Genomic DNA, 15,809 nt, shown 5'->3' on the forward strand with positions numbered 1-15,809 from the left:
GATTGTTTTTGAGGTTTCCATATCATTAATTTCTGCTCTGAGTTTTATTACTTCTAACTCCTATTCAGATTGGGCTCCTTTTGTTGGTCATTCTCCAAGCTCTTAAGCTGTGAGTTTAGGTTACTTAAGTGGGCTCGCTCCTCCTTCCTGAGGAATGCTTGTAGAGCTATAAACTTTCTTCTTTACACAGCTTTTGATGTGTCCCATAAGTTTTGGTAACTTGTGTCTTCATTTTCGTTTGTTTCCAGGAATCTTTGATTTCCTTTCTACGCCACTCATTGTCCAATAGTGAGCTGTTTATTTTCCAGGTATTTGATTTTGTTTTCTGTTTGTGTGTGTGATTTATTTCTAATTTCAGTGCATCGTGGTCTGAGATTATCGTTGTTTCAAACTCTATATTCTTAATTTTATGGAGGTATGTTTTGTGGCTCAGCACGTGGACTATCTTGGAGAATATTCCATGCACACTTGAGAAGAATGTATATTCAGCTTTTTGAGGATGAAGTGTCTTGTATATGTCTACTAAGTGCCTTTCTTCCATTTATTCCCTCAGAAGAAGTATGTCCTTGCTAAGCTTGAGTCTGGTTGATCTATCAAGAGGTGATAAAGAGGTGTTGAAGTCTCCCAATAGTATTGTGTTGCTATGAATGTCTTTCTTCAAGTCTCTGGGTAGTTGTTTTAAGTACTTTGCTGGTCTCTCATTAGGTGCATATATATTTAGTATTGTTAGTTCTTCCTGATGTACAGATCTGTTTATCAATATGAAATGACCTTTACTGTCTCTTGTGATCTTCATCAGTCTGAAATCAATGTTGTCTGATACTAGGATGGCTACATCAACTTTTTTTATGGGAGCTGTTGACCTGTAGGATTGTTTTCCAGCCTTTGACTTTGAGCCTGTGTTTGATCTGACTGTTGAGATGTGTTTCTTGCAAGCAGCAGAATGTTGGGTTCAAGTTTCTAATCCATCCTGCCACTCTGTGACTTTTAATTGGTGAGTTCAGCTCATTGATGTTGAAAAAGATTACTGTTATGGGGTTTTGTTCCATTTTTCTGCTGTAATTTGGATTTGAGGGTCCTGTCTTGTCTTAAAATAGCCCATTAAGTTGTTCTTTAACCATAGTTTTGAATTCTATGAAGTTCTTGAGCTGTTGTTTATCTGTGAAACTGTGTATTATTCCTTCTGTTATGAATGAGAGTCTAGCCGGGTTAAGTATTTTTTGGTGAGGTATTTGTTTCATTGAGTTTGTTCAGTTAAATATTTTTTCGGGCCATGAGGGTTTCAACAGACAAGTCGGCTGTGAATCTTAAGGATGTTCCTGTATAGGCAATTTCTTTCTTTGATCTTGCTGCTCTATCTATGGTTTTGGTCATTTTGTCTCTATCTATGGTTTTGGTCATTTTGATTAAGATGTGTCTTGGGGTATTTTTATTTAGATTTCTTCTAGCAGTTACCCTTCAGGACTCCTGAATGTGGTCAAATGTTTTCTTCAGCTCTGGGAACATCATAGCAATGATATCCTTGGTAGTCTCTTCTTCATCAGAGTTTTCTTCCTGTCCCTCTGGGAATCCAATAATTGTTATATTACTCCTCTTGGCTTCATTACAATCTTCTTTTGCCATCTGTTCCTGGATTGTCAGTCTCTTTTCCATTTTCTGTTCTCTAGAGAGTCTCTGGACTTCATCTCTGAGCTCACTGATCCTGTACTCAGTAGCTGTTACTCTGCTGCTTAGGCCTTCCACTGAGTTTTTTAATTTGCACCAGGTTTGTCAGGTCTGACATTTTCTACATTTTTACCTTCAAATCCTCTTGTATTTTATTGGCATTGCTTTCCATTGTTTCTTTTAGTTCCCTAAGCATCCTCAGTAACTCCATTCTAAATTCCTTGTCAGGAAGGTTGTCTAGCACTTCATTGGATTAAGCTAACCTGGCGAAAGTTCCAACTAAGAGTGTAACTTATGGTTTTTTTGGCATATGGAGGGAAGAGAATAACTCCAGGAAGGAGCCCTGACATGGGCTGATACCTGAATGGAATGATCAGAGGATGCATGGAATGTTTCATCTTGGGGTGTGCCAGAGGTGTGCCTCAATTCTCGTCCTCCGAAGACCAAGGTTGAAAACTGGCTTTCCAGTGGACTGGTTAAAAGAAGCTCTGGGAAGGAGCCCTGACACGGGCTGTTACCTGGATGGAATGATGGAACAACCCTTATTGATAAAGGAAACTGATGTTCTGGGTTCCAAATATGAACTATTTTCCTACTTAAAAAAATATTGCCTTGATAAAGTTAAAGATTTCACCAAAGACCACTGGGTTAATAAGAAAACAAGTGACCTAAAACTGTCACTGTCACTGTTGTCCCATTGTTTATCGATTTTCTCAAGCCGGCACCATAACGCATCATTTGTGAGACTTGTTGTTACTGCTTTTGGCATATTGAATACACCACAGGTAGCTTGCCAGGCTCAGATGTGCAGGCAGGATACTCTTGGTAGTTTGCTGGGCTCCCTAAGAGAGATGAAGGAATTTTAAGTAGTAAGTTTTACTATTTCAACTTTGTCTTAAGTCTCATTTAATTAAATGTTCATCTTGATTTATGTCCTGTACATAGTAAAAGTACTGTGGTACAATAATTAAACCTTGAATTTAATGGTGACTGCTTTTAATAAAATTTAAGAACCGATGGTTGATTGGATAACACCAGTATATTTTTTGAGATTATGATTATGAAGATGATTGTCTAACTTCTTAGACAATACTTATTTGGGGAGGAGCAACAATACCTATTTTGGAATGGCAAAGTGGAATTGCATTTAACTTACTCTTAAGTATGATGCTAGTGGATTTATTTATTTATATAGATAAATATATAACGATTAGTCATTTCATAAAAGGTCAAAGGATTGTAAACAATATTAAAGATGTAAAACTTTGAGTTAGTAATCATTAAACAAAAACCAATCTGATAATTTTGACAGACTTATTCTTTTCTGAGGAAAAGATTTTTTAATTTGTAATAGGGAGGCGTGTACTTTGTATTGAGAGAATATGGCAAAGAAACAGGAGTAGTTGGTATTTCTGCCTCCCTCACTTTGTTAATACTTCTCAATGGTGATGCTGGTCACCGTTTATTTTTTTTTTTATGCAAAAGACTTAGCATTGTTACTTTCTTCTTGACAGTCAACTCTCATATGCTTTCAGCAGAACCACCACTGCCTGTACAATACCGGAGTAAAGTTGATTGGTCCAAGGCTGTAAACCTTAGCAGTCTCCGATTGGCTCCTAGAGGGCCAATGAGCTAAACTCTGTTAGTTTGGCTGTAAATGTATCCAGACAGACAGACATGTTCTTCTCCCACTGAGAACTACAATGAAATATTTTTAAATTAATCCCACGTCCCTCTAATCAAAGAATTTAGAAAAGTCCCTATCTGTACTATCTGTCCAACTGATAAGTAATGGTTTCATATGACTGTTAAATATTTGAAATGTGTTATTACCAGTGGAGACATCAAATATGGAAATGTAATGTGAAAAATAATGTAATAATCCAATTAGTAATCATAGGCAATTCTAATGTTTTAATATTAGATATATTTTGAAACAATTTTTTGACTACTAAATAATCTGTGTTTAAATTGAAATTATTGGTTTCTTACTTTTTAATGTGTCTGATATAAAATGTATACTTTCACATCTGGCTCCTATTATTATTGTATAATACTTCTTGTGTTATCTTTGAGGCCTAACTATTGCCAAACACAAAAGCTTACCTCTTAAGCATGGAAGAAGCCCTCTTGATACTGACCTGGGTGCTCAGTCAGAACATCATAGTTTTAGAGGCAATTGCTTTCAAGGATGCAGTGCAATCCCTCCTCTGCTGAAGCAGGCCTTCTCTGCTGTCTTACACTCGTATATTGCAAGTTCACACATCTTTCTTTGCAAACCTACTTAGAAGAAACAGCAGTCTGCTAAAGCAGATTGCAAGTCTCTCCACTGAGATATTTTACAAGGAGGGTTTACTAATTAGTATTTCCCCACTCCCAGTCCTTCCTCTCTCCTGCGTGGAGTTTCCCCAGCTCAATCCTCTGGCTCCATGAAATCTCAGGGCTTCTCAGCAGTTCATTTTGATGGTGAATCACTTGCTCTACACTGATGCCTAGGGGAAATGCAACAGGGAGAAGCTCGTGTTATTTTCCTTGGGATACTTTTTTTCTTGATCATTGTAGTTAGTAAAACAAATAAAAATAGAAAGATTGCCACTCTCATTTTTCTTTTGTTCTAATTTGCCAAGTAGACATAATGGACAGGTTTCAAGATTTGCATAAATATTGATTTCTTTCACTTGTGAAAAAATCATTTGAATGGTGGAGTTGAAAATCTTGTTTTTGCGCTTTCAGATCACAATTCTGTACATTAGTATCTAGATTCTTCTACTCGTTTATGTGTCTTGATTCTTGCTGGATTTCCAATATTAAAGACACATCAAGATAGAATATGCTGATTTGATTTTCCATCCCCACACATATACGCCTTTTATTTAAGAGGGATTCAAACATTTGTCAGTTATATGAAGAACTGTGCTTGTCCAAAGAATTCAGATAGTAAGCGGTAGAAGAATGTTTTAAAAGATAGTTTTCTCATATTAGGTCAGGAATTTTGCTGCTATGATGGTCATCTGTAGTTTGAATTTGTGTCTAGATAGACAGAGATGTGCAATTCATGATGACAAAATTTTAAGACCTTTATTTTCAAATGCTGCTATAAATTATTACTACAAACTTAGTGAACTAAGTGCCACATGTGGAATTTCTTATAGTATTATAGGTCAGAAGTTCAGTGTGAGTCTTGAGAGCTAAAACATGGAATCCATGAAACACTTTCTTCCTGACGGTTCTGTATGAAAATGTATTCATTTATGTTTCTTGGTTATTGGGCTGCTATATTCCTTGGTTCATTTCTTATTATTCTTTCTTCTTCTTGCAAGCCAAAGGCATTTTATATATTTGACCATTGTCTTGCAGTAACAACTTTTTATTTAATGCAATTGAGTAGATTCTTCATATTATTGTATTGGATTTACAATCATGGCTCAGGAATGTATTCCCTCCTCATGGTCTTTTATTTTCACAAACAGAAAAATTCCTCCTTCCATTTAGTGTAACATAGTCACTGCTCTAAGAATTGAGAATGTGCATATCTTTGGGGACCATAATTCATCAAACTTTAGTCTCAGACACTAGATTTCAAACAAATTTGTTCATATATAAAAGGGTATTCTCAAAATGTGTACCTAAACCACCTAGAAACCTATTAAATTAGGAAATCTGGGGGGGCTGGAGTGATAGCACAGCGGATAGGGCACTTGCCTTGCACATGGCCGACCCGGGTTTGATTCCCAGCATCCCATATGGTCCCCTGAGCACTGCCAGGGGTGATTCCTGAGTGCAGAGCCAGGAGTAACCTCTGTGCATTGCCGGTGTGACCCAAAAAAAGCAAAAAAATCAATCAATCATTCAATCAATCAATCAATCAATCAATAAATTAGGAATTCTATAGAGTGGACCCAAAAAGTTTGTGTTATCCAATCATTCATGTGTTTCTAATGTACAGTAAGGCTTGAGAATACTGTAAACCAATCTTAAACTTAGAAAACTTCAAGGTAGTAGCTATATGTCAGTTTGAGCTACTCCATTTACTCTTCCATAAGAAACACTGCAGTTGGGTAGCAGTCTGAGGAATCAGAAATCACCGTACTAGTGCTTATTAAGGCTAAATTAGTTATGCTCTCATTCAATTTTCAGACACAGTTTAAAACAAATGAGATGTCATCATCTCCAATTGTAGCATAGAAAGTTATTGAAGGTAGAAATTCAAAGAGGAGAGAGATAGAAGTAATATAATCTAAAAAATTGAAATTTAACCCTATTTCAGTAGAAAATTGTATCCTGAAATTGGGGACACCTACTATTATGATTTATAGTAGCTGAAATAAACCACTACTACTTTAATTCATTTTTCATTTCCATAATCAATCTTTCAAGTGTTCATAATATCTACACTAAGACTATCACTAAGTAGACTGTATATATTTGACCACATATATAATAATAGTAATGATAGTGTGTGTTAGGGAAATGATATTGCCTTTGGAAACTGAAACTTCTTAAAGGAAAATATGACCAATAGTAGAATCATTTAAAGCAACATTGTGAAAAAAATGTAATTGTGTGTTTTATTAAAATGTTCACTTAGAAATATAACTAAAGTTATTGTTACAGCTAGAGAAGATCTCAGAAATATTTCCAGATTCAAAAATGCTTTAGGAGACTTTTTGTTTATATATCTACTTTATTTGATAAAGCAAATATTTCAAATGAATCCAAATGATGTTAGATGTACTATTCACAAATTACCATCTTTACATTTTATCATATGTTTATTCTGTTATAAATATTTTGCACATCCACATTTTCACAGAAAAACAACCTCCAGAAGCTAAAAATTGACCTTGCATTATCAGCCTAGACTTGAGGTTGGGAGCTATTATGGTTGGGAGCTATAAGTGGCTCTACCCTCTTAGATGGTTGTGTTCTCCTTCTAAACATAAATTCTTAGAACACTATTAGGCAGGGTAATTCTATGAGTCTTATGGACAAGGAAAGAAGAAAAGAGACTCAAAAGCATATCTGCACAAAGAGAATAGGAACAATTACTGTTAAAGTATAAAGTCAACCATCCATACTCCTATACTACATAGCTTATATAATGATGTAATTTAATTTTGGAATTTTTGTTTTTTTTGGAGGGCTTATGGGATTAAACACACCTGGGTTCCTCTGCCAGTACCTTCATGCGTGAAGCTTGTCCGGACATGTGCAAGAGACTCTGTGGTGTGTGTTTAATCCAGGTGTGTGTAATCCCATTAAGGACCAACATCCAGAGACTTAAAGGCAAGCTCCCAGAAGCGATACTTACAACCTACTTTTCCTTCTGGGAGATACTCACAAGCTACTGAGAGTTTCCTGCCCACCTGGGACAGCCTCACAAGCTTCCCATGGTGTATCCATATGCCAAAGCCGGTGACCAGCTGAATCTCATTCCCCTGTTCCTGAAAGAGCCTCCTATGTGGCATCATTGGGAAGGCCTAGAAGAGAGAGGCTTCTAAAATCTCAGGGATAGGACGAATGTAGAGGTAACCGAGACCGCTTGAGCAACTCGTCGATCAATGGGATTTCGTGATTTCGTGATTCGTGATTGGAGGACTGGAGCGATAGCACAGTGGGTAGGGCATTTGCCTTGCACACGGCTCACCTGAGTTTGATTGCTCCGTCCCTCTCGAAGAACCTGGCGAACTCTTGAGAATATCCCACCCGCAACGGCAGAGCCTGGCAAGCTACCTGTGACATATTCGATATGCCAAAAATAGTATCAACAAGTCTCACAATGGAGACATTACTGATGCCCGCTAGAGCAAGTTGATGAACAATGGATGACAGTGCTACTGTGCAGTGAAGTTTGTTTTGGAATTGACTAGTAGTTTTAGTTGAATACTTTAAGAATATCTTTAAATTACATATTCTCAATCTATCCTATCTTGTGTGACAAAATTCTAAAATAATGCACTGAAAGTATGCTGTCTATTTGGAGCTGGGATAAACCAAAGCATGAAATGCCATAGTTTTTAAATAGTATCACAGTCATTATTATGTGTACCAGGTCACTGTGCCACAACTTTTTAATTAATAGGAGGAATGATCTGGCCAAAGTCTAAAGACCTCTTTTCAGTTTAATTGAAATAGGACATCTTGAACTGACTGCTAAATCACACCAGTTCTAATAACAACACTCTGTGTTACATTGCCAGAATATAGTATAGACCTGTGTATTTAAATTTATGATATTAAATTTGACTCATATTTTAGTCATTTATTTGAAAATGACATACTAAATGAATATATTCATATATAAAATAGAAAAATGAATGCTTTCAAGTTACTTTATCCCTATAAATTGTCCTCGATTATATATTTGTCATCTACTAATATTATATATTCAATTATATGTCTATAACATATGTATATACCTACCCATGCATTTAATGTCAGTTTATAGTTCTTTCCATACTGTCTTTTGATTTTGTGGAGCAATTTCCCAGTTTGGTTACCAAGACAACTTAGTCATATGATGTAGCAACACGAATTGGCATTTAAAGCTCATAAAATTTCAAATATAAAATTTTTTGCTTGGTGATTTAAATGTTTTTTCTTAGTTAATAAAACAGATGTAAGAAGCTTTTATATCCTTTTTGAAAATTTTTGAATTCTTTTCATATAAAATTGTGCTTTTTACTAAATTCACACAATCAAAGTATCTACAGGAATTTATTTATGCATATATGACACTTATGCATATAAATTTATATACCTACACAGACCATCAATAGCACTAAATGTATAGTTCTGATTTATCATTCCATGAGCATCAATAACTTCTATGTCTTTATTCGTTTTTTAGTGCTATAAAATTCTTAGACAATTTACCAATTGACCCTTTTTTTGAAGTATAAACAGCTTTCATTTGGAAGTTTAGAGGGAGGTTGGAAGAGAGAGAGAGAGAGAGGGAGGGAGGGGGAAGAGAGAGAGAATAAAACATGCTCAACAGAGAACACAGGCTTCTCTAGATTGGAGAGCAAGCACCAATAAAAATCCCAGCATTAGATATGACAGTACGAAAGTACATAATCTCATGAGGGAAGATGTAGGGGTTCAGGCACCACATGTCCTCAGTGGCAACACATGGGCCCAAGCAGCACATGGGCAGGGCAGCATGTGAACTAACACTTGATACTTCTTTTTTCAGTATTTTTAATTGTGTTTTGTGTGTCTCGATGATGGTGTAAGCATTCTTTAGAAGATTATTCTAAGTTCCACTGACATCTTTTGTTCTTCAACATGTTTCTCCTTATGCTGACTAGATCTCTCTCTTTTTTAAATTTTTTGTGGAGGTGGTAATGGTTAAATATGTTTTAGATTAACTGAGCTAATATTCTGAAATTCCACAAAATTGTAAATGAAAAAATATGCATAATATGGGCATAACTAAACTGTCACAGTTACAAAAATTTATCCTTTCTGCTTAACTTTTTATTTCATGGGTTATAAAAGATTTTAAATATTAAAATCATTTAAAATCCTTAAGGAAAATCAGACATACTGCTAAGAGCTGCATATTGAGCTTTGTTCTCTTCTATTTATAAATTCATGATAATTTCTTACAGCTGGAGAGAAAAATCCTTACTTTATTCTGTGTAGTAATTTTTCCAAATTTTATTTAAAAACAAAACTATCACATTTAATATCTATATAGCGATTGTAAAGGTTCACTGTTATAGTCCCATGACTTAAATTTTATGAACTGTATTCATTTATATTAAAAATTATTGTGTTGATAGGCAATAATTAATAATATACATCACATGATCACTACTATTCTACTCTCTGCTTTATTTCTTCTTTTTTTAAAAAAATAAAGCTTCATCCTTTCCTCTTATTTTTTAAATTTCTATGTTCCTGTGTTCTTTAATGAATAGGATATTTTCCAATGTTAGTTTTTCAGAAATATGATAATTAAGTATTAGAATTTCTTTTTTTTTTTTTTTTTTTTGCTTTTAGGTCAGACCCGGTGATGCTCAAGGGTTACTCCTGGCTGTACACTCAGGAATCACTCCTGGCGGTTCTCAGGGTACCCTATGGCATGCTGGGAATCTAACCCGGGTTTGCTGCATGTAAGGCAAACGCCCTAACCTCTGTGCTATTGCTCTAGCCCTCAAAGTTTACTATTAAAAGTGCTAGTATTTTTTTTTACCAGAAATTTTACTAATTAGACTCACTAATGCTGATTTCTATTGACTTGGAGAAAAGTTAGCAAAAGAGAACTAATTTTACTATAATTTCAAAAATCAGAAACATACTCTTTAGCTCCCTGCCTTCCCAAATTCAAGATTGTAAATATTACCTATTTTTACAAAAATTATTTCATTTTTTCCTTAAAGTGCCATTCAATTATTTATTGGAACAATAACTGGTTATAAAATTTTTTGTCCTATTTATTTATACCACATTTGATATATCAGGAATGATAACACAGACAGGCATTCTAGTTTCTATGACAGTGAACTGTCTACAAGTTGGAAATTGTTAAAAATATATTATTTTGAGGAATTTTGTAAAATAATGCAGGATAATAAGGATAGAAACAATGAATAATGAAGCTTTAGATTGAGGTTTGTATTTTACTTTGTTTTAGAGCCACATCCCAGTACTCAGGACTTACTCAATGCTCCGTCCTCATGATTCCTCCTTTGGGGACTGAAACCGGGGCAATCATGTGTAGGGCAAGTGCCTATTTGCTGTACTATAGCTATGACCTCATGATTGATATTTTAAATGTTAGATGTATTTTTAGAAGAGATTGAAATTAAAAGACGTAAAATATGGAAAAAATTCTATTTCAGAAATAGAACAAGTTAATAGTTGTCAGAGGTGGTGGGTGAACATGATGAAAAGTTGTGAGTTTATAAAACATAGCATGATAATTATATTTATCATAGTATTTTACATGCTTGAAAGGTTCTGAGAGTAAATCTCAGAATTTCTAATCAGAGGATGATTTTTATGTGAGGTGATGAATATTGACTAAATGCATTGTGATAATCATTTTATAATATCTACATTTACCAAATCATTGTGTTGTATAATTAAAATGAATGCAATGTTAACATCAATAATATAAATTAAGCTAAAAAAACTTTGTGACTGTTTATCTGATAATAATTTTGACAGGAATAAAGTAAATATCACAGTAAAGTATTGCCAATTTTAAAATCAAGAATTGAAATAGTACCAAGAACAATTTTAAACTTATCTGAAAGTCTCTTTTTCAAAACATATAAAATCATTATTTATATACAGTATTCAGAAATTTCTATGGGACGTTTTTTCTCCAGATTCATTTTTAAAGTTATAATTATGAATAAAAAAGACTTTGTTTCATTATTAATTAAAAATTGAAAATGAAACATAAACATAATGCATAGCTAAGAAATTTAGGCGTTATAAATGAGAGGAAAAATGTTACAAAAGTTCCTAGAAGATACTGCATTTTCTTTTTTTTTTTTGAGGGAGGGGAAAGAGAGAGATTGAGAGAGAGAGAAAGAGAGAGAGAGAGGGAGGAGAGAAGTGTTTGTCATAGGGCACGCAGGGGTGGAGGGGCACAGGAGAGGAATCTGGGGATATTGTTCATGGGAAACATACACTCGTGAAGAGACAGGCATTAGAACATTGTATGACTGAATCCCAATCATGAACAACTTTGTAACTGTGTATCTCATGTTGATTCATTAGAAAAAATAAATTTAAAATAATAATAAAATTAAAATGGGCAATTAAAAATAAAGTGTAGGTCTAAATATTGTAATTGATTTTTCAGTTATAGTATATTTTTATCTTTGATTTTATATTGTTATGAAGACATCATCATTTGTACAAAATACAAAGTAATTTATAAATGAGATTCTATAATACGTTTCTTCACAAAAGCCACCACCAGTGTGACACTTACACTTTGGAGAAAATCTCCAAAGTGTACTCAGGGGACCCTCTGGTAACTCCTAGCTACAATCACCAATGCAGTTCAGTGTGAGAGAGTGAGGGGGTGATACTGGTTGGGCCTGTAGTCTTAGGGACTATCATGGCCGGCCCAGGTGTGTTTAACGGTTTCAGGGGTCAAAGTCAGAGATATGGGGGGACACCGAGGCTACATTTGGCAATGCTCAGGAGGTCCTGTGGAGCAGGGAAGTGACCCAGGGTCTAGGCCTGGAATTCACCCTAACTGCTCTCCTATGACCCACCTGGATAATAGCTTAATTTCAGAAGAATAATAATCAATTATAAGTTCCTGTGAAATTCTTCTTTTAATACTTATTTCAATGACCTAGTAATCTAATTTGCTCACCCCCAAATCAAAGTCATACATAATAATTACTTATATAGAAAGCTAAGTTGAAATTGTTGCAAGAGAATAATTTTGATATTTCAAATATTTCAGTAATCAGTTTTTATAGATAATGTGCCTTAAATAATATTTAATCTGAAATATTTAAAGGCTTAGTATGTAACTACGAAGTATTTTCTAAGTCCCCCTCCACTGAAGCTTCTCAGGTTGCCATATTCATGTGTATTAGCAGTAGCTTGATGGTTTATATAATTTTTTAGCTGAATTGCAGTTTGAGAAGCACACCTGTCTTCTAACTAATGGAATTTAAGCAATGAAATAAGATTCCTACTCTAATGCTGCTTTGCTCGAATTCTTTCTCTTTGAGATAATGGCTAAGTGCATCAGCTCATCAGGTGCTATTTTTACTACTATAATTCCATGGTAACAAATGATCTTCACCTTACACAGTGTTTCTCATCAAAGTTACCAGTAGTAAGATTGATCTATAGGAAAAAACATAAAGCCAACTAAAATTATCTATATTGGAGAATGAATTAAAATTAAGCAGCTCATACTTTGAATCCAGGTAGAAAAAATATAACTAATAGAATACACTGTCACTGTCACTGTCATCCCATTGCTCATCAATTTGCTCGAGCAGGCACCAGTAAAGTCTACATTGTGAGACTTGTTACTGTTTTTGGCATATCAAATATGCTACGGATAACTTGCCAGGCTTTGCTGTGTGGGTGGGATATTCTAGGTAGGTTGCTGGGCTCTCCGAGAGGGAAGGAGGAATCAAACCCGGGTCGACCTCGTGCAAGGCAAACACCCTACCTGCTGTGCTAATGATACAGAGAAGATTAGCATGCCCCCTTAGCAAGGATGACACACAAATGGAATACTATAACAATAAGTTGTTTCATGTTCGAATCAACCTATGCCAGAAATTTGGACCATAATTTAATAAGGGTAACTATTGACTATATTTATAGCCATGTTGCATATCTAAAGCTCAGAGAGAAATTTTGTATGCATGAAAGTAGTTTTATGTGTATGAAGTAGAAAGAAATATAGTATGATATTTTATATGCCAAATTTCTGTTGACAATATGAAAAGTTTGTATATTTGAGTTCAAAATTATATGAATTTTTACACTAATGGCCAAAATGTGCCTGTGAATTTGGTTTTATACCAAGATAAAGTGATAGCAAGAGTGACTTTATTTATTTTCATTTAATTGCATATTAGCTCTCTTTAAAATAATTTTAGTTAAATAGTTATTCATATTTCTCTATTTTTTCATATAAGAGAAAATTATACTGTATATTGTTAATGTACATTTTATTATATGAACATACTTAATTCAGTATATTTTTCTATTCGAATATGTATACTACTTCGATCATTTTCACTTACCAGCACATGACGTCTTCAATGTGGATTATAATTATTATTATTCCATTAGTACTTTGGATTTCCAAGATGTGAAATATCATGGTAAACTATTTGAAGAATTAACATATCTTTCCAAAGGATAATATGTTATACATTTTCAGAGTTGAGAGTACAAGATGTCTCTCAAGTTAAATTGAGTAAGCAAATTCATAATAAAATTTTCATTTGTTATGTTGATCTGATGTTCCCAAACTTATTTCGTGTTCTTTCCTCTTTTCAGGGTAAAAACATACTCAGCAGCCTCCTGGTAATCTACCTCTTTATGTATGGAAACAGCATGTTTCAATTCTGCCGATGTTATTGCTCTCCTCAGGGTAATTCCATGGCCCTTCACCCCTACTCCCCCTGCACCTAATCAGGGAACAAAATTCTTTTCTTTTGGAAACACTGATTTAGCTGAATAGTATACAAGGAGCATATTTAATGAATATTTCAAAGGGACTTCTTCAGCAGTAAAATATGTACACGTGTAACTATGACATCAGTTCTTGATTGTGGAATAGCTTTAGAGGGCACAAAACTAAACTGAAATATAATTGAAGAAATAAGATGTTGCGGGTGACCTGGAAACAGAAAGGAAAAATAAGTCTTAGGCCAAACAGGACAACTTTAAAGCACTTGTTTGGCATGGAGAGCCCAATTCAAGGTTCAATCCCCAAACTCCATATGGTTCCCCAAGCACTGCCAGGAGTAAACCAGAGCACAGAGTAAGAACAACACAGCCCTGGCTCTCTCCTGGTGTGACTCCACGCCAAGAAAGTAACACTAAGTTGTGAAGTCCTAACTAGTAAAGCTAGAATCATGTCGCATTCCAATTTCAGTTATGACTATTGATAAAGATGTTTGAGCATCTTGTTCTTTTTTCCCTCTAATATGCGTTATTAGCATTGGAAGGATATCTAAACACTTCAGCAGTTCTAGTGGTCCTACACAAGGACCAAAGGATTTCATTCTGTTTAGGCCAGGCAATGTGGGTGATGATTTATCCAGGTCACTTTGGCCGCGCTGAAGGCCTACAAGTACTCCCGTTTTGGTGCTGTGGTGTAGAAACAGGATTGCACCAAGTGCTGCTCAAATTATGATGTCCTGGAAATCGAATGGCTAAGGGCCATGCCTAGTAATCACTGGACTGTCTCCTGACCCCCAAACTGTCTTTTCTTACAAGCACTGATTAGACACACAGTTAGAAATCTACCATTTGTTCATTTTTTTTTTCTTTTTTATTAGGCAAGGTCTTTTGTTATTAGGTAAGAACACCAGTAAGCTGATATGCCCTTCTCATTTTCCTTGTCAGGAGTTCTATGAAATCGCAATATATCTTACGATGTTGGATGCATAACCCATATCACTTAGCTAAATGGTAGTTTGAAGCAGGTTTGTTCCAATGGAAACACAGAATTTAAGGTAATCGTATGAAAGGAAGCTTTGGTTTCTTTGTTTTGTTTAACTCAGAAATTAACTTCTGTGTTAACTTTTAATCTCAGAGTATAAATCTACAGTTTCTGATTATGATGTTTATGTACAGTCCGGTGTTATCAATCTACTACCCACGCAATTTTACCATTTGTTGAGTTGAATGCTGACCAAGTGTTTATCTTATTTGTTCCCATGTGAGGTCATGTAACTGAATTTGTTTTGGGGCTATAAGTGTTAATTAAACATTATATACACCAAAGATTTGCACTGGTGATAATTAGAATACAGTCAAGCTGCCAAAATAACTTCAGTGAGACACTCCTTGTAAAACAGAATTATTACAATATTTCTAAGGAAATTATTTAAATTATGTATATATCTTAAAGAAGATAAACTAAGAAATGATAAGTAGAGTAAAAATGTATGAAATGCTATTTTATAAAAAATAACATTTATTAGAATATTAAAATTGAGATTATGATTAGTATAAATTCAAAATGTTAAAAATTTAACTCTGCTTAAATTTAGACATGCTTAAAATGAGAATACTTATTTTCATTTATTACTCATCTATTTTATTTTTAATTTAAAAAGTAGCTCCAAAATCTCTTTACTATCCAAAATCATTACCTTGCCTTCATCCTTTTGTTGCTAAAGTAATATTTTCACCAAACTTATCATTGTTCTTTTAAATTTAATTTAAAATATTTAATTAATTTATTTATTTATTTTGCTTTTTGGGTCACACCTGGAGATGCACAGGGTTTACTCCTGGCTCTGTACTCAGGAATTACCCCTGGCCGTGCTCAGGGGACCATATGGGATGTTGGGAATTAAACCTGGGTCGGCCTTGTGCAAGGCAAACGCCCTACCCACTGTGCGATCGCTCCAGCCCCATCATTGTTCTTTTAAAGCTGCCTATCGTTTGTGAGAAGGATC

At 34.6% G+C, this 15,809-nt stretch overlaps 1 pseudogene; it reads left to right on the top strand.

Moving 5' to 3' along the window:
• The first annotated feature begins 12,840 nt into the window (after positions 1–12,840).
• On the top strand, positions 12,841–12,917 carry LOC129401468 (U6 spliceosomal RNA; annotated as a pseudogene).
• Positions 12,918–15,809: the final 2,892 nt, after the last annotated feature.

The sequence above is a fragment of the Sorex araneus genome, chromosome 1, assembly GCF_027595985.1.
Source record: "Sorex araneus isolate mSorAra2 chromosome 1, mSorAra2.pri, whole genome shotgun sequence".
Classification (NCBI taxonomy): Eukaryota; Metazoa; Chordata; class Mammalia; order Eulipotyphla; family Soricidae; genus Sorex; species Sorex araneus.